Genomic DNA, 27949 nt, shown 5'->3' on the forward strand with positions numbered 1-27949 from the left:
GATCAAGGACATGGCCACAGAATCCTTTCAACAGTGCTCCAGAGAGCTATTACCAACAGATCATACTTGGCAGAGGAGATGAAACATATTTGAAGTCCCTGGATTAGGTTTCCAGGGGAAATGTACTTGGCCTTATCAAATATTGTATTTTTTTCACTGATTTTGAGATACTCTTATTCTTTCTGTCAATGACTAAATTTCAAGAACCTAATGGCAAATCAGAATCAAAATGCAAAAGAAAGCTAGAAGTTTTTAATATCTTGAATTTATTTCACATTTATTCATGGCCACTCTGTTCTAGACAAACTGAGGGTTCTAGACTGATTCACAACTGTATATCCATCCACAGATTATCTGGAACATGGGATTTAAGACAAAACTAGATTGGACACACCTCAAGACAGGCAGTCACAAACCACAGGTACTCAGAGCAGAGCTCTAGATACTCCTAAATCAAAAAGGTGTGGGTGAGTTTGGAGAATTAAACAGTGCGGCAGGATTCATTGCCATTTAGTTTCCCTCTGCAGCATGTGGTGCCTGGCATCTGGTCCAAGCACTTTGAGTGGCTTCCACTTGCCTAATCCTTGGTTAAATCTTGGGGACAAAGAGCAGTTTCTGCTCTTCAGGAGTACATGATTCAATGATATATTAGGACCTTATCACTTGAGAAAAGAACTGAACAGTAAGGCAGAAGGTCTGGGTTCTAGACTGTTCTATCCCTAATTTGGTGAGTTTATTAGTTTTCTATAACTGTTCTAAGAAATTACCACAAACTTAGTGGCTTAAAACAAGACAGATTTATTACCTTACATATCTGTAGGTCAGAAATTCAACATGGGTCTCACTGGACCAAGTTCAAGATGTCAGCAAGGCAGTGGTCCTTTCTAGAGTCCATGACCTTGTCCTCTCCAGCTTCTAGAGGCTGCTCACATTCTTTGGCTCAAGGCCCTCTTCTTCCATCTTCAAAGTCAGCAATGTTGCATTTCTCTGACCCAGATGGGAAAGATTCTTTGCTTTTAAGGACCTATGTGATCATACTGCACCCCCACAGATAAACCAAAATAATCTTCCTGTCTCAAGATCCTTAATCATATCTGCACAATCCCTTTTGCCATGTATGGTAATATGTTCACAGTTTCCAGATATTAGGACATGAACGTTGGGAGGCCATTACTCTCCTTACCACAATGAGCAATCTTGAAAACATAAGTTTACCTCTCTGGAATACATCTGCAAAATTAAATGTCTGGAACACATCAGTTCCAAAGCTCCTCTCAACCCTATTTTACACAGGTGTGTACACACTAAGAATTCTAACAGGCAGCTTCTCGCATCACAAATTATAGATGCTGGAGAGCAGCAGGCACCCTATGCTGTCCCTTCCAGCAGAGATCCATCTGCCATGATGAGCCAATTACACAGAGAAATGTTAGTAAAACAGACTAAATGATTTGTGAAAAGAATTACAATAGGGCAATTATAAATCAACTGCTAGTCTCCAGAGCAAATGAAAAGGGTGACCATGCTGCTTACTACAGCACTATTGTGTTTTAAATCTGGGTTGACTCATTATGTGATACTGTCAAAGTCAAACAATTGTCCCTCAACCATCTGTTCCTATTATTTACATAAGCTTTTATGTGGTCTCCTCTCCTAGCTGCATTGTTAGTAAGCCATATAAAAATACAAAGTCACTACCATGGTCTACATTAGTGTGTATGAGAATTAATTCTGAACATAAAATCTAGGAGGAATGCTTATTTATACCAGCCCATTTTTACCGCAAGCATAAAGTACACCATTAAGTACTGACAGTATTTTAGTTTCTTGGTGGGCATTTCCTTTACATAAACCACAGTCCTATACAGTATTTCCTGTAAAATAACCACATCATTTTTTTTTCTCAAAGTGGGGATATTTGGCTGAAGTTGCAAGGAACCAAAGTTTACTCCATTTACATTAGTCCAAAGCATCCACCAAAAACGTTGACTGCACGTGAGAACAAAATTTTAAATGTTAAAATCTTGGTTTTTTAATCTTAAGAAATACCTTTATAATGTCAAAGTATGGCTTACAATTTTTTCATATAGTTTTTTAATGTTTATTTATTTTTGAGAGAGAGAGAGAGAGACAGACAGTGTAAGCAGGGGAGGGGCAGAGAGAGAAGGAGACACAGAACCCAAAGCAGGCTCCAGCCTCTGAACTGTCAGCATACAGCCCAACGCGGGGCTTGAACTCACGAGCCATGAGATCATAACCTGAGCCAATGTTGGAGGTTTAACCGACTGAGCCACCCAGGCACCCCATTACAATTTTTTTCTAATATAAGTGAAAGAACGCATTTATTGTCAAAATAGACCATGGTCTTTCTCTGTATCTTTTAATCAGAACAAATAGGGGGCCTTTTACATGCCCTTTTGAATGAGATTTAGGCATCTGAGTTAAGATATCTGCTATTTCCCACCTTATATATATGTTTTATTTCTTTTAAAGAACTAAAATTTAATTGGAACTTTAACTTTACTGTTCCCTGTTAATGTAGCAAAAACTACTTGTAACTCCTTCACCAAAGATTATACCCTCTGCTCAAGGTAAGTTCCCCTCCAACCCCTGTATGCAGCTTCAAGAGAAATGTCAATCGAGTACAGGAACGTACAGCCGGGAAAAACCAACCGCCCTCACGTTCAAAATAAATACTCAGCATGTTAAAAGCAGGTTTCTCATGACTTATTCTATAGACTCATTTTGAAGATAGCCAAGATAATTGTAAAGATTAAGTATTTCTACATAAACTTTTTAATTTCGGTTTTGAGTATCAAGCAGAAAATAGCCATTCAGATGATTTGTGATAGATTAGGGAGGAAAAGTAGAAAGAAAGGGAAAAAAAGTTGTACCCAAGTATCAAGAGAGGAAAGGCAGGAGTACTAAAATGATAAAGGCAAGAGACTATTTAGGAAGAGTTACAAGCATGGCTTTCTTCCATTGAGATGGAGAAAACATCTAGAGTTTAAGAAAAACAACAACCGATTAGAGGCTGGGGGAGACTATCATTTGTAGAAGGTATATCAACTATTTTTAGCACCCACGAGAAAGAGTTTAAGTATATAATTACCAAAAATATCAGCCTTGATAAGAGATGTGTGATGTCTAAAAATTAACACTAAAGGAACCTTTTCCAAATCTAAAATTTCATGATCCTATGATCTTACTGAAGACTCACTTTAAAAGAATAAGACCAACTCCTGATTACATGTGCTTGACACACTCCATGGCACGTGCGCGTGCGCACACACACACGCCTGATATATTTCATGGAACACACACACATGCCTGACAGACTCCATGGAAACACACACACACATGCTTGACTCCATGGAATGAACACACACACACACACACACACACACACACACACACACACACCAAACAAGCAGACATGCTTTTCATTCTGTTAACTGAGCCCACAACTTCCAAAAGCAGAGCTGATGATGGTCACTGCTAGATGATGAGTACATGAGTATCTGTTGTACTATTCCATTTTGTGTGTTTGGAAGGTTCCACTATTACAAGATACTCCAATTGGTTTACTGTAGCAATGACACTGCAGAAAACGACAGAGGTGAGCAAAGAGCTGGGGTATGATCGCAACTATTTTCATTAACTGCAATAAATTCCAGTTGCAAATTATGTTTCTGAGACCAACAATTTAAGTCATTTGATCATTTTACACAGAATGAAAACTCTCAAATAATGATTCAAAACAAAATATTCAAAAGTTCCCAGGTGGGGGAAAAGTACCTTTTGTCCTTGAATAATCTAAGTCACAACATGCTTAATAGATGGAAGAAATCTGACAAAACACAAAATAATCCCTAGTAAAAACAAACAGAAATATAAAAACTGTGACAATAGTACTATCCTTTGGTTTTATAAAAACACATTTATGATCCAACTTCCAAGATAAAGTCCCCATCTTCTTATATTCTCACTTTATCTTCCAACTAGACATTATAAACTCTTACTCACCTGAAACTAAACCCAGACCCGAATAGCCTTTTCTTTTATCGATTTAGTTCAACACACATTTAATGTCAGTTATACTCCAGGCACCATACCGAGCACAAAAAATGAATAAGACACTGGAGAAACCAGGGGTTCACTGCTCATGACGTTCCTGTCTGTCCAGGTTTGGCTTTGGCTAGACCTACTTCAGTGGCATTATTCAAGGCTGACCTATTTGCAGGTCTGTTTACATAATACAGAAATAGCACAAGAATTCTATTCGAAGTGATATTTCTATAAACATTTGTACAGCTATGAAATCAAGATAAGGGTTTGGCTTCATCTAAAAGTATAACAAGGTTAGTCTCAACATGTCTGTACCATGAACCTAGATCATGTCCAGTTCTGCTAGTGTGCAGAATACAAAAGAAAATGAGGTGGTGTTCTCTCCCTCCACTAACAAGGTCTCAGTAAAGCTCCCTCCATTCTGTGTATCTGGACAATCCCTACCTCCTTTAGGACTCATTTCTAGAACTATCTATGCCAGGAAGAATTTGCTAGCCAGATTAGGTAAAGTCCCACTTTTTCTTGGATTCCTTAGCATTTTGTATACCTCTGTTATTACTTTTGCGTCTTCTCTTTCACAAGCAAGATCTTGGATTCTTTCAGAACAGAAATGAATTTTTCATTATATTTCCCTAACACCTGGCACTAAACCTAAGACACAGAGAACACTCAGTAAGTATTTAAAGAACAGATAAATTAGGGTTTTTAATAATTGTGATAGTTCTTGGGCACTATAATAACTAAGCATATGTTACTCATTATGAAACATGTAAAATTAAATAGTATCATACACAGTGATAATTGTCATAAACACTACTGGTTCATGTCTAAGTATCAATTGAACTACATTGGAAAACAAATAGAGAACAAGAAAAATATAAAAAAGCTAAATTTCCAGTTATTAGTCAATAAAGTCTTTTAAATTAGTAAATAAAAAATACCTAGTATAAATAGATTATTTATATGATACAACAGCAAATAGAACATTTAAGTAAGAATAACTAAAAGTAGTTACTGGGGAGCAGGATAAGGGAAGGAAGAGTGGCACAGGAGACCACTGTTTTTGGTTTTTAATTTTTAAAATTGTAACAGGTACTTCATTGACAATCTAAAATTTTCTTAAATTTTCTAAATAAATGAATGGGGTAAAGAAGATCATAGAAGTCCTTCTACAAATAATTAGTCACAAATATAGAAGCCTAGTTCAAGTTATCTTTGATGCATAAAACACTGAAACTACATTACCTTAAATGTAGTCTACCATTTCTGGCTTATTTAGTAAGACTGTTCTACCCTCTTCCCATTGAGAACTGTATATATTCAAAGTTAACCCCAAACCATTTTTACAAATAAAGTTTTATTGGAAAAGTTAACCCAGGACCAAAGCTATTGAACACATAAGACTCCTAACTGGATTCTAAGATGCAAAGAATTAACTTCATAGTAAGTTCTGTGTTCAAATAAAGAACCTATATGGAGGTCTCTTACTAAATATTAAAGGAAAAATGAATGAGGAGGCTAATTTCTCTGAGTCCACCCATTCAGTTGAAATTCCCTACTGTTCTTAGTATTTGACCTAACACAAAATCAGACAAGGAAACCCAGCCATGTATGACACCATTTCCTGGTTTGTTACACAAATACAACTTCAGGGTTTTCATAATAGTATAGGGGATCTATGAAATTTAGTACTTGGTAAATGAGGAACATATTACGTGTACCTACTACATGCCAGATACTGGGGGGCAGGGTGACTCAAAAACAGAAGTCAGACCAATTATTTCAGAAATAAAATATTACTATGCATTTACCCATGTCTCTTTTTTTATTTTTTTTTAATTTTTTTTTTCAACGTTTATTTATTTTTGGGACAGAGAGAGACAGAGCATGAACAGGGGAGGGGCAGAGAGAGAGGGAGACACAGAATCGGAAACAGGCTCCAGGCTCTGAGCCATCAGCCCAGAGTCCGACGCAGGGCTCGAACTCACGGACCGCGAGATCGTGACCTGGCTGAAGTCGGACTCTTAACCGACTGCGCCACCCAGGCGCCCCCCATGTCTCTTTTTCTGCACACTCTCACTTATAGCTGAGATTGGGGGAGAAATTTTTTAAATTTGACCTTAATACTTACCTACCAATATTCTAGATTTATGCATTCCAAAAGCTCACATTCCTTTGCAAAATAAATAAATTAAGCTGTCAATACTCAGGAATCAATTACGGGACATATTTATTATTTGTGGTCAGTGCCCATTTTACCCCCAGGCCAACCTTTTGCAGCCCTATTAGACATGGTGAAATTTCAATCATTCCACTGTCTTTGCCTTATTTTGAAGTTACAAAGGTTTGATGAACCAACCAGGTGACAATAATGGCTTCAAAAAAGGGGGCAGGAATTATAGACAGGATTTTAATTAACTCTTCCATTTCAACTCTTCCCTGACTACTATGGATAACAAAGCACTGGCCATCAAAATGCTTATTCACAGAAATTTTACTCATAGTATCCACTCCTTAGGTTCATTCCACACATGACATGGTATCAAATCTCAACAAACCATAATGAACTTTTTGTCCTTTTTTGAAAAGTAACAAGTCCACACATAATCAGCATGGAGATTTACAAACTATAGGGAAGTGTAAAGAAGAAAAACTTAAAACACTTGTAATCCCAAGACCCAGGGGTTATAACTGCGGTCAATATTTTGATGTAAATTCTTCTCTTTTCACTATCCATTTGTGTATGGACATGTATAAACCCATTTTACATTTTTAAAATGGTATCATTATATACATACTCACAACAAACAGCTCTTAAGGGTAAGTAAGTACATCATACACCCATGAATAGGTCAAACAGCACACACATTCGTTGTAAGTATCCTTAGTGTACAATACCTTGATGTTTTCAACTAATAAATTAACCACTTTCAAAAATGGCTCTCATACTTTTAAACCATTGAGTCCCTTGTAGTGCTCAAAAGCAGCTACTTTTAAAGTGTCCCATAAGGGAGACTGAGTGGCTCGGTCAATTGAGCATCCTACTCTTGATTTCAGCTCAGGTCATGATCCCAGTGTTGTGCTATCAAGCCCCATGTCAGGCTCCATGCTGAATGTGGAGCCTGCTTAAGATTCATTCTCTCTCTCTCTCTCTCTCTCTCTCTCTCTCTCTCTCTCTCTCTGCTCCCTTCTCCTGCTTGCGCTCCCTCTCTTTCTAGAATTAAAAAAAATAAGGGGCGCCTGGGTGGCTCAGTCGGCTAAGTGCTCAATTTTGGCTCAGGTCGTGATCTTGAGGTTTGTGAGTTCAAGCCCCGCATCAGGCTCTGTGCTGATGGCTCAGAGCCTGGAGCCTGCTTCAGATTCTGTGTCTCCCTCTCTCTCTCCCCCTCTCCTGCTCAGGCTGTGTGTTTCTCTGTCTCTCAATAAATAAAAATGTTTTAAAAAATTCAAAACAATGAAATTTAAAAAATAATGAAATAAAAAATAAACTAAACTTTTAAGAAATTTAAAAAGTAAAATGTCCCATTGTAGAAAGTCAGTAAGAACATAGTTCTATCTAATAATTTGGTCTGCCATTTATAGACTACTCCATTCAACAATAGCAAAATACATTCTTCTCAAAATCATATGGAATATTTATGGTAATAGGCCACTTTTGAAGTCTAACAAAAGTTCACAGAATAGAAAGCATACAAGTTATATTCTCAGACATAACAGAATCAAACTACAGATCAATAACAAAGATAGCTGAAAATTAGACAACACACTTCTTAGAAATCCATGTGTCAGAGATAATGTTGCAGGGGTGCCTTGGTGGCTCAGTCAGTTAAGCAGCCAACTTTGGCTTAGGTCATCATCTTGCAGTTCATGGGTTCAAGCCCCGCATCAGGCTCTGTGCTTACATCTCAGAGCCCGGAGCCTGCTTCTGATCCTGTGTCGCCCTCTGTCTCTGTCCCTCCCCAACTCATGCTCTGCCTCTCTATTAAATATGAATAAACATTTAAAAAAATTTTTTTAAAGATGTTGCAAGTAAAACTTAAAATATTTTAATGGCATGTAAATCAAACTACAACTTACCAACATATGTAGGTTACAACAAAAGGAGTGATTAGAGGGGAATTTATAGCACTAAATATATATGTTAAAAAAGAAAGGGGCGCCTGGGTGGCGCAGTCGGTTAAGCGTCCGACTTCAGCCAGGTCACGATCTCGCGGTCCGTGAGTTCGAGCCCCGCGTCGGGCTCTGGGCTGATGGCTCAGAGCCTGGAGCCTGTTTCCGAGTCTGTGTCTCCCTCTCTCTCTGCCCCTCCCCCGTTCATGCTCTGTCTCTCTCTGTCCCAAAAATAAATAAACGTTGAAAAAAAAAAAAAAATTTAATAAAAAAAAAAAAAAAAAGAAAGACCAAGAATCAATAACCTAAGCTTCCACCTTAGGAAACTAAAGAAAGAAGAGCAATTTAAGCCTGGAGCAAACAAAAGAACAGACATAATAAAAATCTGAACAGAAATCAATGAAACTAAAAACAGAAAATCAATTTTTATTTTTATTTTTTTAATTTTTTTTTTCCAACGTTTATTTATTTTTGGGACAGAGAGAGACAGAGCATGAACGGGGCAGGGGCAGAGAGAGAGGGAGACACAGAATGGGAAGCAGGCTCCAGGCTCTGAGCCATCAGCCCAGAGCCTGACGCGGGGCTCGAACTCACGGACCGCGAGATTGTGACCTGGCTGAAGTCGGACACTTAACCGACTGCGCCACCCAGGCGCCCCCAGAAAATCAATTTTTAAAGTCAAAACTAAAAGCTGGCTCTTTGAAAAGATCAAATTCATAAACCTAGCTAGGCTAAGCAAGGAAAAAGAGAGTTAACACAAATTACCACCATCAGAAATCAAGAAGGGGCCATTACTACTGATGCTGTGGATATCAAAAGGATAATAAAGGAATATCTTCAACAACTCCATGCCCACAGATTTGGTAACTTGGATGAAATGGACCAATCCTTGAAAGACACAAATGACAAAATGTGCACAAGGAGAAATAGACAATATTCTTCTTTCAGCTAAAGAAACTGAATAATTAATCATCTCTCAAGAACACTAGGCCCAGATGGTTTTACTGGTGAATTCTACCAAACATTTAAAGAATGTTATACTACCAACTCTCCAATATCTTACAGATTACAGGGGCAGAGAAAACATTTCCTAAAGTGCCCTATTGAACATTATAAATGTTCTGCTGTTGGGGAAGTAGGTGTGACTGCTTTAAATTGAACCAATGAAAAGATGCTGCTTCAGTATGGTGAATGCAGAAGGTATGTGGGTCACTTTTTGCTTCCTATGGGACAATATGGGAGTGGGGGAGAGGCAGAGAGAGAAGGGGACAGAGGATCTGATGCAGGCTCTGTACCGACAGCAGTGAGCCCAATCTGGGGCTCAAACTTACAAACCGTAAGACTATGACCTGAGTCAAATTCAGACACTCAACCAACTGAGCCCCCCAGGTGCCCCTAGTGATTTAGAAATGAATGCAACAAACCTGTTGCCCTAACAGCTCAAAAACTGTGTGTGTTGGGGCGGGGGGGGGGGGGGGGGGGGGGGGGAGGTTGGTAGAGAAAGAAATTAAGCCATTTTTAAAGTATATATGATACAACCAATGTTACAGGAATTACAGAAAAATAACTAAAGCAACGTAAAGAACATAGGAATTGTCAAAGGGGATGGGGAAAATGGGAGATGTTGCTATTTTGTTTTAAATGTCCAGAAAAGGAATGTGCAACGAAGACATTAAAATAGAAATCCATGGGGCACCTGGGTGGCTCAGTCAGTTTAGTGTCCAACTCTTGATTTTGGCTCAGGTCATGATTCTAGCCTTGTCGGACTGAGCCCTGCATCACACTCCACATTGAGCTTGAGCCTGCTTAATATTCTCTCTCTCTCTTGCCTTCTGCCCCTCTCTCTCTCTCTCCTACCCTCTAAAAAACAAAACAAAACAAAACAAAACAAAAAAACAAAAAGAGATCCAAGGAAGCCAAGGAATGTGGTGAATTTATTTCAAAATTAAAAGAAAGTAGCATTAATATTTGGCTACAGGCCAAGCTAATAATTATTATATTAACATATAATTAATATAATAATTATTATATTAACGTATAAAAGCACACAATAAAAGCATTAAAAAGGGCATACTTTACCTAGGCCAAAAAGTATAAATGTATTACCACATACATAAACACACTTTATATTTAAAGTATTACTTTTCATTCATTATATTAAAATGTCCAGAAGACTAACCTTTTCTCTAGATTTGAACTGTCCAATACAACCAAACACTCAAAATGAAGCTGGGCTGAATTGGGATATGCTGTAAGTGTAAATACAAACTGGATATTGAAGAATAATGAGAAAAGAATGTAAAGTAACTCATTTATACTTTCTATATTGATTACATGTTGAAATGATGTAGTTTAGAGGAACTGGATTAAATAAGATGTATTATTAAACTAATTTCACCTATTTCTTTACTTTTTTAATGTGGTACCTGGAAAATTTTAAATTTAATATTACATACAGCTTGCATTTGTGGCTTACATGTCTGTTGGATAGCACTGTTCTAAACAGTTTCATTACCTATTAATCAACTTTTTTATACTCCTGTTGCTCATGCAGCAAATCACTTTAAAACAATTACCAATTTAGCAAAAATAAGAAAATCAGAGAGAGGGGTCCCTGGCTGGCTCAGTTGGGAGAACATGCAACTCTTGATCTCAGGGTTATGAGTTTGAGCCCCAAGTGGTGTGCAGAGATTAAAACTAAAACTTTAAAAAAAAAAGAAAAAATCAGACACCGTACTGAAACACAATTTCCAGAAAAAAAATTATTATCTATATTATCTAATACTTCTCTCTTCTCCTGAAGACAGAATCTTTCTTTTAGACACTGCTATACACATTTAGTTTCAGAGGAAGCTACCAAATTCTAAGAGCCCACTACCTGGACATAGCTGAGTGGCCAAGGAAGGGAAGAGGGGAATGGAATGGCTGAGCAAAAGCACACTATATTGTTGGGCATGGTGGGCGTGGGGAAAACAGCTGACATAAGCTGCAGCAAAATAGTCTCTCCCACCGATTTTTAGTCTTTCTTAATTATTCTATTTCAGGTCTGTCTCTTTTATACAGTGTATAGTCAGGTTTTTCCTCATGAGTCAAACTGGAAACATTTTAAGGATTTTTACTCAAGTGGACTTTCTCTTTGGCAGTATTTTTACATCAATCATGGGCTCCTCTTCTCTGTTGCATTTTTTTTTTTTTGAAACATTCTTGCTTATGCCAAAGGTTTGAGGTAAGAGTATGAGAGAAAGCTTAACGAGATTTGTTTTTTTATTTTTACTTAATTTGAAATTTGATCCTTGATCCTCATTTTTAAATGTTTTTCTTCTTATAGCTCTGTACTGTATGGAGGATATATTGAGAGAGAGCACAGATTTAGGCAGCAGGTATCATCTATCTGGAAGTTTTCCCCACTGATTTTGTTTTTAATACCTATAAGGGTGAAGTGGCAAAATATTAAGGTCAAGGTCTACCAGCAGCTATCTACCATGTTTTCTACCATGTCGAGGATACAGTCTATAATGAGAGCTGAAGCAAGCATACTGAGAAAAAGTAGAGATAAATGACAGTGAGGAAAATAATGGCTTTTGAATTTCTGGTTCCAATGTTCCTGAGTCCCACCTCTAGGCTGCACTACCCAACAGTTTGGGCTGTTGAAATTTATAGTAGGATATAGGAGTCAACAAATTCTTCACATTACACCCAACCTGGGGCCTAAGGCTCTGAAGTCAGACTACCTGGATTCAAATCCTGGCTCAAACATGTGCCATTCTGAGTAAGTTACCTACAACCTCTTCATGCCCCAGTTTTCTCATATATGAAATTGGGACAACTAAAGCACCTGCATAATAAGCTGTTACCAGAATTTGACTAGATAATATATGCAAAGCCGTTAACATACTACAACTGCATACAGCTAGTGCTTAATTAATACTAGCTCTTAATAGTACTAGGAGTAACTCAAATTGGATTTCCATTATTTACAAATCTGAGTCCTCACTAATCTAATATTGATTTAGATTATTATCTCTTAGAGTTACTGTTTGGTATGGGGGTGGATACATTTATATATGTATGTTTTTTGGAAGGTGGTTCAATTAACTAGCAATCTTCTGGAAGAATGAGGAGGCACATTCAAATCTCCACATTAGCAAAGAGAGGCAGAAAGGGTTGGAACCTATAAAGCCAAACATCATCCCATGCTATCTGTGCCAAATTTCTTCACCCACCCCCTCTCTTTCCATTGTGTTATTCTCAACTGATAAACTCAGACATTGGAACGCATGTTGCTAGACAAGGCTTGTGTCGCATGAACTGTGGTAGATAATCCTAGAGTAAAACATACCTCTACAAAGGGTGGAGGCTGAAAGAATATTCCTCCTAGAAAACAGAGAAAGAACTTCAACAAAGGTAGAGGCCAGGAACTGAGGAGCATCAATGATGAGACAGCCATGTAAGAGGTTTTAACTTTCATGCAAGTTTTCCTTTTTTTTAATTTATACAACTATCAAATTACTCAACCAAAATTTTTCTTCCAGTTATTCCTTGCTGATATCTAACATCTGACAAAATCAATCAATCAACCTCTGTCTCTGTCTCTGTCTCTCTCTCTCTCTCTCTCTCTCTCTCTCTCTCACACACACACACACACACACACACACACACACACACACACACACTTCCTTTTGGAAAGGTGCATGGTAGGAAACCAAGCTATAACCAGGGTAAACATGCCCTTGGCAGCACCCTCCACAACAATGAGACTTGGAAGAGAAGAGTTCTCCTAGCATTCTAGGTCATGACCATCAACAAAAGCAGAAAAGGCCCAAGGCAGTTGGAAACAAGGTATGCTGAGATGTAGTGTAGAGAAGAATGTGTCACATGGAAACTGAAGAGATCTTCTTCATCCCCAAAGTTAGAGGAAGAAGAACAGGGAGAGAAGGTTAAAGGGGTGGGCTGACTTTTGGCTTACACACATTTCCAATCATCAATATCATCTGGACATGAAAAGATGTTTTCTCAGTCACTCTCCTATTTTTATTTTCATTCGATTATAAGACCTAGCCAGACCACCTGAACTAGAAATAAACTAAAGCAAAAAAAAAAAAAAAAAAAAAAAAAAAAAAAAAAAAAAAGGCAGCAGCAAATTTAATGTCTCAATAGGGAATTTTTATTTTACATTTAATTTTAAATGCTCTTGCCAATTAAGTTGGAAAGCATTTTATTCATAGACTCTCAAGATAAGAATATTTTCTTCTTTATTTACAAGGGGAAAAAGCATCACAACACACCCTATAATTGCGCGTAAGAGTTCTGAATACATGGGAAGTCAGAGGGAAAGAAATACTCCCAGGGGATGCTGTCCCCAAAGGGGACCAGCTCTGAAAAATAATTCCTCCCCAATCAGGATGTTGCTGGAAGTCAACAGATAACAGATCAGTCTTTTTCTTTTTTTAATGTCTCTAATGTCACCATTAGGCAACATCAACTAATTGTGTTTCAACAAACACATGAATCTATACCACTTACAAAATGTGTTATCAAATCAATAAAGTGCTTTTTAAATAATATTTTGAGAAATAGAGAAGTTGCTTCCTTTTTACTAATTTGCTGATTTTGAAAAAAGGCACTTTTCAAAAGTATCAGGTTTTATTAGACACAATGAAATGGAACTATGATTTTCAATTACACTACAGCGATTTTTTTTTTTAATCTGTAACTCTCAACAAGGTGGAACTGATTGCTGGAAGGGCCAGACCTAAGAGGCACAAATGAATTATACCTCCAACCAGGGATTCTGATGGTAATGCCAGAGGTGACTACCAGACATTTGAACTTTTATTAAAATTGAATGGAGATCACGCCTATACCTTTAATACAAATTGTTGACAGGAATATATAGAAAGTATTGTTCCTGTGTAAAGATAATAAAAATCCAAATTTCTCACCCCTTTTTTTGTTCTTTTCTAAGAATATACAACTTCCCCCCAAAAAAATTGAATTCACAAGTATTTGCCTAAATGATTATTCAAAATCTTTCCTAAGTGTTTTTGAAATAAAATTTCTGATTAACAAAAGGCATATTCAGGGGCACCTGGGTGGCTTAGCTGGTTATGTGTCCAACTCTTAGTTTCATTTCAGGTCATGATCTCATGGTTTATGAGACTGAGCCCTGCATTGGGCTCCATGATAACAGCATAGAGTATGCCTGGGATTCTCTTCCTCTCTCTGTGCCCTTCCCTCCCCTGCTCACATGTGCATGTACTCTTTCTCTCTCAAAATAAACAAACTTTAAATAATAATAAAAATAGTAAAAACCTATTCATTGCATATAATTTGTAAAATAGAAAAAATTTAAAATCATCTGTAATCTAACCACTTAAATAAACACAATTAACATTTTGGTAAACTACCATCCAGGTTTACACATATATCCTTAGAAAACCTGGGATCACAGCCTACATGCTGTTTTATAACCTACTTTTCCTTAATATATTGTAAGGCTTTTTAAAAATATGACTCTATTAGTCTACCAAAATATTTAAATGCTGCAAAGTATTCCATTGTACTTTCTCCACTCACTTAACCAACTCTCTTCTATCAAATGGCTATTTGATTTGCTTCCATTTTTTATAGTAAATTATTAAATTGACACTGCATCTATCAACCAGTATCTAAGTATATGAGATTTTGAGTATTTCCCTAGATAAATTCTTAAAAGTATAACTACTATGTCAAACACCATTCTAAAGTTTTGTGTATATCATGACAAATCCTGACCAAAAATGGTGTCCCAGAAACCATTCTATGAGTAACAGAAAAATAACATTTCGGACCACAGACCACAACAGCAATATAGGAGACTCCTGAATTTCCTTTGTCCCATGATGCACCAAATATACAGCTATACACAGAGCAATGCCTTCTGAGAGAAACCCAGAAAAGAGTTGAGTAATTTCTATACTTCAGGAGACTGAGAAAATACTCAAACAGAAACACGTGGGAAAGGCTGAGACACATACTCACCATGAACCCCACCCCTGGCACAGCCTCATACGATTAGGATGGAATGCTAAATCCTAGCTTCTCCCAGAATAATGAAGGGTTTGGACCAGACATCTAACTTCTAGCACCCCAATTTTAAGGCTCCTACCCAAGGGATGAACCCCAGATAACCTAGTTCTGGAAGCTGACAGGGCTTGCATTCATAAGTTCCTCAGGACTTTAGCAAACAAAATGGTTGTTAATGGGTGTACAAGCACTTGCCACAGCTATCCTGCCAGGGCTCAGAAAAGAAGAAAGCAAAAATGCCTATCTCTCTCTTTCTCTGAAAGGAGCCCAACCTCATACTTTATAAGCTGCTACCTGAGGGTCCACCTTCTTATTAGCAACTTCCAAGGCTCCAAATTCAATTCTCACCAAAGCACAGAAGAGATAGTAGGCATTTCCCCCACATTCTCCCTCCAACTCACTCAAACAATAAAACCAAGTCACCAGTAACTCCCTGGAAGGAACTCATCCACACATCAACCACTCCAACTTTTATGGCTGCTACTAAAGACACAAGCCCCCAAATAACCTGGCTGATGGCCAACATGGCTTGCATTCATGAGTGCCACAGGATTACAGAGAACAAAGAGGCCATTTTTTTTAAAGAACAGAGAAATACCACCCATGGCTATACACACTGTCTCAAAACAGAGGAAGCAGGCAAAAATGCCTATCTCCCAGTTTTTCCCTAGAAGGGGTATGAATGCATACCTTTCCAGCTGCTGCTTGAAGGTACAGTTTCTAATAGCCTGCATCTAGGTGCTGACTGTAATGCTGTCCTTTGGCACAATGACAGATCTTACAACACCCTCAACTATTCAGAACCACTAAGAAGAACAAAGACAATTACTTAGACAATCACAAAGGATTGAGAGGCAACTGGGAACTTGGGCCAGGTTCACTGATAGGTACATCCTCTACACAACACCACTCTGTCAAGCCTGGGAGAGGTGGCTGTTTAATATGCAGAAGCCAACACAGAGAGTCAAGGAAAATGAATAAACACAGGAATATGTTTCAAACACAAGAACAAGATAAATCTCAAAAAAATCAATCTTAGTGAAAAAGAGGTAAGTGGTTTACCTGGTAGCAAATTCAAAATAACAGTTAAAAAGATGTTCATAGAGGGAAGGGAGCACAATGAATGAACATTGTGTGAAAGTGAGAACTGCAAGAGAGAAAATATTAAAAAGTACAAAACAGATCACAGAGGTGACGAATACAATAATTGAACTGAAAAATACACTAGAGAGATTCAACAGCAGACTCAATGAGGCAGAAGAAAAGATCAGTGAATTCAAAGAGAGGGCAATGGAAGTCACACAGTGAGACTAGCAAAAATAAGAATGAAAAGCAATCACAATAGCTTAAGAAATCAAGGGCGTCAATATTCACATTACAGGGGTCCCAGAAGAGAAAGGGGCAGAAAACTTATTTGAAGAAATAATGGTTGAAAACTTCCCTCATCTGAGGAAGGAAACAGATATCCAGATCAGGAAATTCAGAGAGTTCCAATGAAGATGAACTCAAAGAGATCCACACCAAGACAATTTATAATTAAAGTATCCAAATTTAGAGAATATTAACAGCAAGTGAAAAGCAACTTGTTATGTATAAAAGGAACCACTATAAAACTAGGAGATTTATCAGCAGAAACATTGCAGCCCAGGAGGTAGTGATATGATGTATTTAAAGTTCAGGGCGGGGGGGGGGGGGGGGAATTACCAAGCCAGAATACCCTACCCAGCAAAGTTGTTCTTCAGAACTGAAGAAGAGACAAAGAAATTCCCAAACAACATCTGTAGGAGTTCACCAACAGACCAGCCTTAAAAGAAACTTTAAAGGGAATTCTTCAAGCTGAAACAAAAAGATGCTAATTAGTAATATGAAAGTATAACACTCACAGGTAAAGGTAAATTTATAATTAAATTCATAATACTATAATCTTCTAAGAGTGGTAGGAAAGTCACTTATAACTCCAGTATAGGATTAAAATACACAAGTATTAAAATTAACTATAACTACAGAGAGCCTGGGTGGTTTAGTCAGTTAAATGTCTGACTTCAGCTTAAGTCATGATCCCATAGTTCTTAAGTCTGAGCCCTGTTTCAGGCTCTCTGCTGTCAGGACAGAGCCCACTTTGGATCCTTGCTCTGTGCCCCTCCCTCTCCCTCTCAAAAATAAACATTAAAAAAAAAAAAAAAAAGAAATTAAGAAAGAAAGAAGTAGCCAGGCCACCACTGATGTTTCAAAACACAATACAGGGGCGCCTGGGTGGCTCAGTTGGTTGAGCGTCCGACTTCAGCTCAGGTCATGATCTCGCAGTTCGTGAGCTCAAGCCCCGTGTCGGGCTCTGTGCTGACAGCTCAGAGCCTGGAGCCTGCTTCAGATTCTGCGTCTCCCTCTCTTTTGGCCCCTTCCCCGTTCATGCTCTGTCTCTCTCTGTCTCTCAAAAATGAATAAATGTTAAAAAAATTTTTTTAATAAAAAATAAAAACACAATACAATAAACTAAAATTACAAAAATTTTAATGGCTACACATTATAAAAAGATGTAAATAGTGATATAAACATAAAATATGGCATAGAGAATATAAAACTTTAAGCCTTTTGTAGATGTTCACAGTTGTTATTAGCCAAAAATAAACTGGTATACCTATAAGACATTTTATGTAAGCCTTATGTTAACCACAAAGCAAAACCTGTAATAGTTATACAGAAATAAGGTAATCAAAGTAACCAGATAAAGGACAGATAGGAATGAAAGCATACAACTACAGAAAATCATCAAATCACAAGACAGCAAGAGAGCAAGAACAGAACAAAGGAACTATAAACAACCAGAAAATAATTAACAAAATGGCAATGGTAAGTCCTTATATATCAATAATTACTTTTTTTTTTTAATTTTTTTTTAACGTTTTTATTTATTTTTGAGACAGAGAGAGACAGAGCATGAACGGGGGAGGGTCAGAGAGAGGGAGACACAGAATCTGAAACAGGCTCCAGGCTCTGAGCTGTCAGCACAGAGCCCGACGCAGGGCTCGAACCCACGGACCGTGAGATCATGACCTGAGCCGAAGTCGGACGCTTAACCGACCAAGCCACCCAGGCGCCCCAATAATTACTTTAAATGTAAATGGATTAAATTCTCCAAAAGACACAGATGACTGAATGGATTAAAAAACAAGACCCAACTATATGCTGTGTACAAGAGTCTCACTTCAGACACATAGAGCCTGAATGTGAAGGAATGGAGAGATACCCATGCAAATGGAAGCCAAAAGCAAGCAGGGTGGATATACTTTTACTGGACAAAATAGACTTTAGGCCAAAAGTGTAGCAAGAGAAAAAACAAGCCCATTATATAATGATAAAGGACTCAATTCATCAAAAACTATATGTAACAATTGTAAACACTTATGCACCCAACATTGGAGAACTATATAAAGTAAATATTAGCTGACATGAAGGTAGATAGACAGTACTACAGTAATGGTAGAAGACTTCAATAAGCCATTTTCAATAACAAATGGACCATCCATACACAAAATCAACAAAGCAACACTGGATGACCAGATGGACTTAACAGGTATACACAAAACATTCCACCCAATAGCAGAAAAATATTCTTCCCAAGTACACATTGGACATTCTCCACAACAGATCCTATGTTAGGCCAAAAAACATGTCTTAATTTAAGACATCTGAAATTATAGCAACTATCTTTTCTGACCACAATGGTGTGAAAATGGAAAAGTCACAAATATGTGGAGATTAAACATGTTCTTGAACAATCTTTGGGTCAAGAAAAAAATCAAAAGAGATATAAAGTATTTTGAAATTGATCCAAATAGAAATACAACATACTAAAACTTATGAAAGGCAGCAAAAGCAATTCTAAGAAGAAAGTATACAGTGATAAACACCTACATTAGAGAAAAGATCTCAAACAATCCAACCTAACACCTCAATCAATCAATCAATCAATCAATAACTGAACCCGAAGTCAATAAAAGGAAGCAAATAACAAAGATCAGATTAGGAATAAATGAAATACAGGCTAGAAAGACAATAGAAAAGATCAAACTAAGAGTTAGGTTCTTTGAAAAGTTAAAATCGACAAACTTTTAGCTAGACTAAGGAAAAAAAGTGAAGAAATTCTAATAAAATCAGAAATGAAACAAGAAACATTACAACCAATAAGAAATACTAAGGATCATGAGAAACTATTATGAAGGATTAAATGCCAAAAAATATATAACCTAAAAGAAATGAATAAATTCCTAGAAACATACAACCTATCAAGACTGGATCAGAAGAAAGTGAAAATCTAAGAAGACCAACTACAGGGAAGGAGACTGAATCAGTAATCAAAAACCTCCCAACAAAGAAAAATCCAAGACCAGATGGCTTCACTGGTAAATTCTACTAAACATTTAAAGAAAAACTATACCATTCTCTCTCAAAGTCTTAAAGAAGAAGAAGAAGAAGAAGAAGAAGAAGAAGAAGAAGAAGAAGAAGAAGAAGAAGAAAATAATAGAAGAGGAGGGAACACTTCCAAATTCAGTGTGTGATGCTGGCATTATCCCTAACCGTGTAATAACCAGACAAGGACCCCTAAACTGGACAAGGATACCACAAGTAAAGAAAATTATAGGTCAATATCTGATAAACATAGATGCCAAAATCCTCAAAATATTAGCAAGCCAAATATGTATGTTTGTGTACACACAAAACTCTTTCTATAAAATATAAATATAAAAAAGTTTTAAGTTAATATAAGTTATAAATATGCTTATATTTATAAATATACATTATGAATAAATAATAAGAGAAATATTTTAAAAATTAATAGATCATCAGAAGCAGCAAAAAATATCCTACATTCTAGTTCCTAAATATAGTCCCATATTAGGGCTAATTCTGCAATGTTATAAAGTAAGACAGGAAAAAAATCTTTCAACTCCCTCATAAAATGTAACTTAAAAATATTCCAAGGATGCAAAGGTAACTTATTCATGAGTTCAATTCCTATGTGTTTAACAGCTACTTGCATACTCAGATGAAGCAGTGATAGTATTATGGTCGCTGTATATTTTTACCCAAACCAGGCCACTTAAGAATCAAAGGGCACGATTAATAATTACACTCAGTCAACAGGCATAAACCAAGTACATCATGAGCAAACATGACTATATGGTCTCCCTATCACCATGTCAGGGAAGATCTTTACCTTTGCAGCTTTTAGCAAATGGCTTCAAAAATAAACAATTCCCTTGTTTCCATGAATGTTACAATCCTATGAATGCGCTGATAGAATCAATTATATTCAATAAATTCATTCACTAGTCGCCACTTGTTCATCCACCATTCACTTTTCACCTTTCTGCAATTTGGTCACCTGTCACTTTCTCTGTTAAAACTGTTCTAATGGCGGTCTAGTTACTACTAAATCTAAGGACATTTCTCTGCAATTTTGCAGCTCAACATTTTTGCAACATGTGATTGTAGTGATCTCTTTGCCCACCTCGAAAATATCTTCTCTCTGCCATAGTGAATCATGAATATTGATGTGTCTCATCTCTCAGGTATTTAAGGCAAAGAAGGTATTTTTATAACTACTGAAAAATGCTATGAAAAAGTAACACTAACTTCAGTAACAAACCACCATGCTCCAGTGTTTAACACACTCAGAGTTTATTTTTGTTCACCTAATAATCCAACGATGGTGTTCTTGGTCAATAGTCAACTTTTCCCTACATACACAGTGATTCGGGAACCCAAGATCCAACCATTCTGCAGCTGCACCACCCTCTAAGGACTCAAGGACCTTTGTATCCAGTTGGTAGATGGGAAAAACAAACACACAAACATGGAGGATAACAGCTGGAATGTATTTAATGGGCCAGGCCTGAAAATGGTACACATTACTCCACACACATAAATGTGGTCCCACGGGCACATCGAACTGCAAGGGAGGCTAGAGGATGCAGTCTCAATATGTGGCCCAAAAGAAGAAATAGGTTTGCTAAATTAGCACAACAGTATCATCACAAATAAGGCTTTTCATGAAATCTGTGTTATTTAAACTCCATTTATATGGTAAAACCCTAAAGAGGGGCAGGGATTATGTTACCACTAGAACCTACACAAATCTTTGTGTTTCAACCATGCCTGATTTTCTTGCTATTGCTGGTAGGTGACCAACAAGAAATCATTAAGGGACTGAGGAACCTAATGAAAAAACCATTCATCCTAGAGACAGCGCTACCAAGAAAAAAAAAAAAAAAAAAAGACTCCAGAGCAAGACTCCAAACACAGAGGGAGGAAATCCCACAACATGGTGTGCTCACTCTTATTCCTTTGTCTCTACCCTAGGAATATGATGAGCCCAGGGAGGGTACAGCCCTTAAGAGAGGAAGAAAGTACTAAGAGAGCCGAGAAAGGCAGTATCCCTGCACTGTGCCCAAAACAATGTGGCTCTGGCCACCCTGAGGTCTTCAGATGGCCAGCTCATCCTCAAAGGCTTCACTACCATGGTGGTAATCCAACAGCCTTTCCTGACAGGGAAACTCACAGAGCAACACAAGAGCCTGGAGTCTTCTGGAGCTTCAGAGCATCCCATCCACACTCACAAGCAAGCTCAGAGAGGACACTGACGCTAACAGGTGGAGAAGGAAGAAGCAGGACGACAGCCAACCCCATACTAACCAACAGAACTCCTCAAGAGCTGACATGAGATACTGGACTTCCAGGAGGAACAAGGGAAGAAGTAAAGGTGAAAGTGCTGCTGAGAGCCATAGACATAGGATTACAATGATGTCACTCCACATCTCAACATGGCTGTGTGGCTGGAAACCAGGGGTTATATTTATAATATTTTGAAGAGCTGAGAGCTATTAGGCAGAGAATATCACATTACTCTAGGAATTTTTACATATCAATTTTCCGGCTTGAACCAAAAGTCAAGATAGGAAGATGGCAGATAACTGAAATTTCTATCCAACATACTGATTTCCTGATTGAAAGACACATGCAACTTCAAGTAGCACTCTCCCTCCAGGACAGGCATCATAAAAATCAAAATGACTATGTTCAATAAGGGAAGGGAAACAAAAATAATATAAAAACAGGGAGGGGAACAAAACATAAGAGACTCTTAAACATGGAGAAGAAACAGAGGGTTACTGGAGAGGTTGTGGGGGGGGGGTGGGCTAAATGGGTAAGGGGCACTAAGGAATCTACTCCTGAAAACTAACTTGGATGTAAATTAAAAAAAAATAAATTAAACAAAATGACTATGTTCAAAGTTAATTTAAAGGGCCTATCAAGCCTATAACAGACAAGACTTTGATTTGTTCTCTTGTTAACTAATTTTTATCTTAAGGGTTGGCCTAAAATGAAAGATAATAGAATTTTAATTATCACTTTAAAAATCTAACAAGTAATTTGTAAGTATGAAGGTAAAAATGCAAGCATTTTTTCAAAAATAATACATATTTTGAAGACATATAAAAACCTTCTAATCAACCACAAGAATGGACACAAATTCCTTCCCATGTTCTGGTAATCAACAGTCCCAGAATTACTATTCTAGAAAATTCATGCTAAAGGGCCAGGACTACCAACTCAAATATTCAATACTCTGAACAAGATTCATCTACCTGAAAAGCTATCTAGAGAACTATTTCAAATTCTCCACATCATCAAGGGAAACAGAATTAAGTAAAGGGAACATCTTTAAACTTATGTCATTTGATCTTCCTTTGCACTCAAGAAGTTTATCTTCAAAAAATGAACCGTTGGGACACCCGGGCGGTTCAATCAGTTAGGTGTCCAACTCTTGATTTCAGCTTAGGTCATGATCTCACAGTTCTGAGGATCAAACCCATGTTGGGCTCAGGGCAATGTCTGCTTAAGATTCTCCCCCTCCATCACCCTCTTCTCCTTCCCCACAAGGGAGTATACACGCTTCCTCCCTCCCTCTCTCTCCCTCTCTCAAAAAAAAAAAAAGTAAATAATATATAATCATTAAATTTGGTCTTAATTGAACTTTTTTTTTTTTTAATTTTTTTTTTCAACGTTTATTTATTTTTGGGACAGAGAGAGACAGAGCATGAACGGGGGAGGGGCAGAGAGAGAGGGAGACACAGAATCGGAAACAGGCTCCAGGCTCTGAGCCATCAGCCCAGAGCCCGACGCGGGGCTCGAACTCACGGACCGCGAGATCGTGACCTGGCTGAAGTCGGATGCTTAACCGACTGCGCCACCCAGGCGCCCCTTAATTGAACTTTTTAAAGACTGACACAGTTGCATGAAGCAGAAAAATTCATTTGCAATGTGATATTGATATAAAAGATGTCAAAGACCTATAATATATTCTTTATTGATTTTCAGCGTTATTTTAATAACATCCTGTGAGGCACAGTAAGGTTTTGGCACTTGCAAAATGGAATGTGCTATTGGTTGTTACCACTGATGAACACGGGGAGCAGCAAAAAATGTTTTCCCAAGTCCTTACTCTCAATTCGTATCTTAGAATGTTTTTACTTCAGGAAAAAAGTCTAGGAAAAAAATTCTATCTTTGATACCATGAGTCACTATTTTTGAGGGATTTAAAATTTGGCAACATACTGATATTACATAGTAATCTAAGGTGTATACACTTACCAACAAAGAAGTACTGTTTCACAGAGAATCAGAGGAGTACAGATTTTATGCTAATTAACACAGGCTACTAAAAGCAAGCCCAATTCATGATAATTTGAAGTTCCAAATAGTCAACGCTAATTTTTTGTTTATTAGCCAAGAGATCATTTAACAAGTGAGAAGTCAAGTAATCCTAAGAAACAGAACTGGAGAACTCTTTATTAAATCCAGGTCTCCTGACTAATTCCAAGAAGTTTTTTCAATTACAAAAACAGAAGCAATACTGTTATTGTTTCTAAGTTCCTCTTTATGCTAAAGGAAAAACATACTCATTTGGTTCTAGTTTTACAAAAAAAAAAAAAAAAAAAAGCATGCAGAAACCAACTATTATTTATACAGACAGCTCTTCTCATTTTAAAACAATCATCTACTTCAGAAGCCATCTAGAGCCAAAATACTAGGTTAAGCCACATCAAACTTTAAGTTTTGTGAAATATTAGAAATTTCATATGGTTCAGCATATATATAAAATTCTAAATGGGTCATGAATTATAACAAGGCTGCTGATTATTACTGAGCTATCAAATGTTTTACATATTGTTTTATCTATGTTTTTATACCTCTATTATTTATTCTTCAGAAAGATTAGACTTACACCTTTGACCTCAATTTGATGCAAATTATGCAATGCAAACTGTACTGAAAAGAGGAATATGTAAACATATGAAAATAACAGCCTCTGTCCAATAAATGTCTAAACATATTTTATCAGTTAATATTTTTCTAGCACACACTCATGTGTCAAGCATTATGCCGAAGATCTCCCATACAACATTATCAGTTTTAATCCTCTCAGAAACTGTACCAACTAGGTAAAATAATTTGATTCTAGTGAGGAAACTGAAGACCCATTCTTTCTCTCCTTAAATTGGTATTCTCGGTTAATTAGTTGATATCATTGATAAACTCCTGACTTCAGATTTTAATCATACTGACCTATCTTCACTTAGCTCAAATTTTAAAAGTTAATAAACCATCACAGATGTTAAGTATAGGCACTACATAAAAGCTACCTATGAAGAAAAGATTGCCTTGGTATTACATTAAAATTACTAATGTGTTACTCTTTTCTTTTCAACCAAAAAAAAAATCCCTTTTACTATATGGTAATAAATCAGTGTAATTTCTAGTGTCTCACTGTGCTTATTAGAAACCCTAAATGTGGATTTTGAATTTTGTTGAATGTTTCAAAAGTACAGTAACACTTTCCATGGCAATGAATAGTGTAGGTTCAGGAATAGTAGAAAATATGAAGTGTAGAAGAGATTATATTTCTGCACATTTCAACTGCTGTTTCATTATTGTAAACTTTCTTGAGGGCATTTGTACAGTTTGGGGGGCAAATATGTCTTCCCTGAAACAAAACTAAAAGTTTTTTCATGAAATACTCAATGAATACACAATGAAGGGGGGGGGGGGGGGAACTACTGACTGACTGTCCCTGATTCCCGTCTCAGAAAAAGGACTGTCAACTTCACTAAGAGACAGTACTGAACTTCCTACTGAGGGAATAAAGAATGCTTTTCAGAGTCCTTCTAGATCAGCTGGGCTAGGGAGAGAAAAAATGTGGAAGAAAGTTGTATGGATTACATAGGTAATTTTTTATGGAAAAGAGAAGACTATAACTATTACATTACTGACCAGACCCAAATTAGGGACAGGTTTTGTTTATTTAACTAATGCTACCTAACAACAACAGATAGAGAAATGGTTATCCTGAACAAGCTACAACCACTCTGGCCATAAATGAAGAAAATATGCTTATAAAATTTTGATTTTTGAATTGGGGGAATTCTTGTCAACGTAGTAACATACTCTTACTATTAAAGATACAATAATACAATTTAAAGGGGGAAACTCACCCAATTTTAAGAAAATTCTTTTGTCCATTCCATTTTTTTGCTCCTAAGAGAGTAAGGTTTAAACAGCATCTTCATTTTAAGATTGACATTTGGTACAACTGAAATATGGGATCCCTCTAAAAAATATTTCTATTTTCTCCTAATCTATTCCCTAAAAACTATTACTTTCAAAATTTTAACCATTATCTTCCCTAAAAATCATAATTTAATAAAATTTTAAATATAATACCATGGAAGAAAAAAAAATCAGTTGAACCTCTAGATCAGAATATCCTGGAAGTGTGAGATATACCTAATAATATTTGGGTAAATTCTCCATGGAAATGAAACCCCATGGGCAGGAGCAGGACATCTAATTCTTTAAATGTTCCTAAAATTACAGGGTTCTTTATGCAGAACTAGATCAGAATGCTGACATTTTTCACAATGTCTGAATGACTGAAACGCCTTTTTTTTTTTTTTTTTTGAGTCAGATGAAAATCTTAGAGCTCAAACACCTCTGACCCAAGGATGCCCGAGGTTTCTTGACGAAAGAGATGTTTCACTGATGTATCTACAAGAGTATATTCACTGTATTTAACTCTGTATGAAAACATATTGAGTAACTCCATATGGTTGTTTCAGAACTTGGTACGTAATAGTCCTAAAGGACTTGTAAGTTGTTTGACATTATAAGACAAGTTATTTGATTCTTACAAAAAACTTTACTGAGCCCCCTCCTATAGTGAATGCAGCCAAAGCTTTTAATTTTAATGCTTATTTATTTTTTAGAAAGAGAGAGAGACAGAGCATGAGTGGGAGAGGGACAGAGAAGGGGAGATATAGAATCCAAAGCAGGCTCCAGGCTCTGAATTGTCATAGAGTCCACCAAGGGGCTCAAACTCACAAGCAGTGAGATCATGACCTGAACTGAAATCAGATGCTTAACCAACTGAGCCACCCAGGCGCCCCCAGACAAAGCTTTTAAAAGTGCCTTAGATTATGTCAACTATACTTCATTTAAAAAAAGAGTGTACTGGATTATAGAAAACTCAAGCCTTATTCTAATTTTAACCAAAAATGGTAGGTTAAATCCAATAAAAACCCAGTAGAAATGATCATCACCATAAGCACGTTATCAGAAAGTTATTAAACACAAAACAAAATGTGCATAAAATTGAAGAGACAACAGCCAAATACAATGGCTAAATGCTGAATCAATCCTAGTTCAAAGAAACCAGCTATAAAAGATATTTTAGGGATACAGGTAAAATTTGAGTATGGTCTAGATATTAAATGATATTAAAAAATTATCACTCATTTTGTTATGTATGATAAAGATATTATGGCTACATAGGAAACAACCATATTTTGGGAGCTATAAAACTTGAAGTATTTAGGAAACAAATGTCATGGTGCTTACCTACAATTTACTTTGAAATGGTTCATCAGAAATAGCAGTACAGGCTTTCCCATATCCAAAAGTAAAGTGTTCCTATGAAGCCATTCATAAGCCAAAACGGCACAGAGCAAAGCAACAATTAACATTTCCTAAAAGCAAAAACCCTCTTCAGATATTTTTCAGGTAACTAAAAACAGTTACTAATGTAGGTCTTTCATAAAAGCAGAGAGGCATAAAGTGAACTTTTGGATAGCAAGGAAACCTGTGTTACATAGAATAAAGCAAACATGATCAAGTGTCAACAATTCCTGAATAGTGGATATAGGAATGATCACTGTGATAGTCTTTCTACATTTCCATATATTATTTCTATAATAATTTTTTTTAAATATTGGGCTTATATTTTTTTTTCCAAATTCCACTTGGCACAAAGACTAGTTCCAAAGCTCACTTTCTGAATTAACATTTTTTTGTTTTTGTTTCCCCCACCCCCCGTGACTTTGGGACAGCTGAGAGATAAATGTAATCCTCAAACTAGCTGGTATGATGATAGTTTCCCTTCCTCTACATCACTTCCAATTTCCTTTTCAATTTTAAATGTTTTGATCTTTAACTCCTTTTTTCATATGTGTTATCATAAGACAAGACATCTCAAGGGGTTGCGAAAAGGGAAAATGGGTGATGGGCATTGAGGAGGGCACTTGTTGGGATGAGCACCGGGTGTTGTATGTAAGCCAATTTGACAATAAATTATATTCATAAAAAAATACAT

At 36.8% G+C, this 27949-nt stretch overlaps 1 protein-coding gene across 1 annotated transcript in view; it reads right to left on the reverse strand.

The window, feature by feature from the left end:
- Nucleotides 1-27949, reverse strand: part of VAV3 (vav guanine nucleotide exchange factor 3) — a 353758-nt gene that overhangs the window by 227924 nt on the left and 97885 nt on the right. The gene's annotated exons all lie outside the window — the stretch shown is intronic.

The sequence above is a fragment of the Leopardus geoffroyi genome, chromosome C1, assembly GCF_018350155.1.
Source record: "Leopardus geoffroyi isolate Oge1 chromosome C1, O.geoffroyi_Oge1_pat1.0, whole genome shotgun sequence".
NCBI classification, from domain to species: domain Eukaryota; kingdom Metazoa; phylum Chordata; class Mammalia; order Carnivora; family Felidae; genus Leopardus; species Leopardus geoffroyi.